Genomic DNA, 3382 nt, shown 5'->3' on the forward strand with positions numbered 1-3382 from the left:
TTTGAAGTTGGTATATGTCGTGTCGTGTTGTCATAAATATATTTAAATTGCAATTAGTTTGGCTTAATGCAATGTATAATAATTTATGGAGGAAAAAAGTTATATTTTAATTAATTAGTGGACGAGACATATCTTATAATTGTTGACACATGTGAAGTATGTCATTGTTTGAGATGGATTTTTTTTTTTTGTTTAGGATTTGTTAGTTGGTAAGAGGTGACATGCATGCAAATAGTTAATGTTGCACAATAGAAAATGATAGACATGATTATTTTCAGTTGAATGCGTAGTAAGGTTAAGGGTTTATGATTTAGGGTTTAAGATTTAGAGTTTAGAATTTATTGATGAGTGTGTAGAATTTAGTGGTTAGAAGTTAGGAATATAATTTAGAATTTATTGTTTGGAGTTTAAGGCTTAAGATTTAAGGAGTTATAATTTAGAATGTAAGATTTGGAGAGTTTAAGGTTTAATAGTTTAGAGAGTTTAAAATTTAGAGTTGAAAATAGGAGTGGACCGATATTTACCGGAAGAAGGGCACTTGCCCCACTAAAATTGTAAAAGAATATTAGTTATATATATATTTTAAAATAAACAAAATTATTTTAAAAAAGTTAATTGCCATTGACTAAAAGAAATAAATTTCTTAGTTAAAGTTTTATTGATATTTTTTATTTTAACTCTTATACATAATTATTTTAAATATATGTAAAAAAAATTCTACTTATACATCATTGTAATTTTAAATTATAAATATATTGATATTGAAAAAAATTTATTTTAATATGTTTTTGTCTCTATAACTAAAATTGTTTACGTCTGTCACTAGTTGAAAAGGTTTAAAGTTTGGAAGCTTCAGGGTGTGAGATTTTGGGTTTATGGTATAATCAATAGTTTAGATTATTTACAGGGTTAAGACAAATACATTTAGAGTTTAGGATTTAAAAGTTTTTAGATTTGGATGATTTTAGGATTTTGAGGTTTAGAATATATGATTTAAAATTTAAGATTTAAATTTATGCAATTGTTTGCAGGGTTAAGACAAATAAATTTAGAATTTAGGGTTTGAGAGATATATGATTTAAAAGGTTTAAGATATTTGTAGAATTAAGTCAAATATTTTTATAAAAGATGATATTTTTTTTCTTTATGAAATGTTTAAATAACATTTTCTTCATCTCTATTTCTAAAATGTATACTATACTAGAAGTTTCTGATACAGGTTGTGAGATGGACTTGGGACTTGCAAGTTGAGACGGTCGCTGGATTATCTAACTGGAGTAATGGGATGGGTACCTGCAAAGACATTTCGACGCTCAAGTCAGAATGGATCTAAGAGGTATAAGGTGTGAGGAATGAGTGAGTACCTGAGAGGGCCTTTGGCTCCCTTTTATATAGCTGGTGGTAGTTATCTCATCTTATCTTATCTAGCTAAGATAAGGGAGGTATTTGAATTCGAATGTCTGGTGGTAGTTATCTCATCTAGCTAAGATAAGGGAGGTATTTGAATTCGAATATTGGTTAGAGATTGTAAAGCCGGTTTGGGCCGTTAAAAGGAGGCCAAACCCCGGGTAACTGGGTCAGAGGCTGTTCCGGTGTGGGACCCGAAAATCGGGTCCGTAACAGTTGCCCCCGGAGCGAGAGAGTGAGCATGCTCGGTCTAAATGCTGAGGGAACCTTTTCCTTCCCGTTGTGGCTTGGCAAGGAGCACGTTGTTTGGTTTTCTATTATTGGGATGTCGTGAGGTGCCTGGGAAGGGCGTAACATCATCCTGCGCCGATTGGCGGGATGTTGGTGAGTTCGGCTTTCTGTGAATTGGAAGACTGTCAACTCACACTTGTTTTGTGTGGCCTTTTTGGACCTTTATTGTGAACTTATTTTAGGCCTCTTGGTGGGCCGATTTTAATACTTTGCTTATTTATCTTATTTGGATATCCATTTTGTTGGTTTTGGGATGATCGATACCCGGGTAGTCGTTTACTTATTTGGATATCCGTTTTGTTATTTGGATATCCATTCTGTTGGCCTCGGGGTGATCAATTCCCAGGACGCCCTTTTCGTTTTTTGGATATCCGTTTTATTATTTGGATATCCATTCTGTTGGCTTCAGGGTGATCGATCCCCGGGCCGCTGTTTTTTTGGATATCCGTTTTGTTATTCGGATATCCGTTTTGTTGGCGTCGGGGTGATCGATCCCTAGGTAGCTGTTTACTTATTTGGATATCTGTTTTGTTATTTGGATATCCATTTTGTTGGTCTCAGGGTGATCGATTTTTGAGTTGCCGTTTTTTGTTATTTGGATATCCCTTTTATTAGCCTCTTGGAGATCTATTCCCGGGTAACTGTTTGCTTATTTGGATATCCGTTTTGTTGGCCTCAGGGTGATCGATCCCCAGGTAGCCATTTTGTTATTTGGATATCCGTTTTGTTGGCCACGAGATGATCAGATATCCGTTCTGTTGGCCTCGGGGTGATCGATTTTCGGGTAGCCGTTTACTTATTTGGATATCCATTTTTTATTTGGATATCCGTTTTTTTTGCCTCAGAGTGATCGATTCCCGGGCCACCATTTTTTGTTATTTGGATATCTATTTTTTTGGCCTCAGGGTAATCGATTTTCGAGTAGCCGATTACTTATTTGGATATCCGTTTTGTTATTTGGATATCTGTTTTATTGGCCTCGAGATGATCGATTCCTGGGTAGCTGTTTACTTATTTGGATATCCGTTTTGTTGGTCTCGGGGTGATCGATCCCCCGGAGTGGCCGTGTTTAGTTTGTGCCGTCGGACGGGGCAATGCTTTTGAAAAAAATGAATTTTATTTGTAGTTTGGGCCTCGTTAAAACCTCCCGATGTGGGTAGGAAAGAGTGCCCGGTAAGAAAATATACGATTAAACAACTTAAGCAATAAATGAAAGTGAAAAAAGCAAAAAATAAAGGATAAAGAGATAGTCTTAAACGACCTCGATCTTGTTGCTTTGAAAGGATGTTTCTACGTATAGTAGCGACGTATGTTAGTGGCATTCCAGGATCTCGGGAGCTCGGTCCCGTCTAATCTTTCGAGCCTGTAGACTATTTTTCCGTTTACCATCTTAATTCGATAGGGACCCTCCCAGTTGGGCCTGAGCTTCCCTTCTCAAGGATGAGGGGGCCGATGTCGTTTCCTCCCATGGTTCTGTGCGGGATGGGGTCTTGGCATGCATTGAGGTTGATGAGAAAGATGCCTGCCGCGTCTCGGGATCTCTTACGGAGGGCCAAGCTGGTGTTGTCATACTTTACCGCGATTTCTCAGTCTCCATGTATCGTTCTGATGGTGCCGTTATCGGCCTGGAACTTCATGATTAGGAACTTAGTGAAGATGACGGCGGATAGGTCGTTGATCGTCT

The sequence above is a fragment of the Arachis ipaensis genome, chromosome B4 (genome assembly GCF_059453495.1).
Source record: "Arachis ipaensis isolate K30076 ecotype BB chromosome B4, ASM5945349v1, whole genome shotgun sequence".
Lineage (NCBI taxonomy): Eukaryota > Viridiplantae > Streptophyta > Magnoliopsida > Fabales > Fabaceae > Arachis > Arachis ipaensis.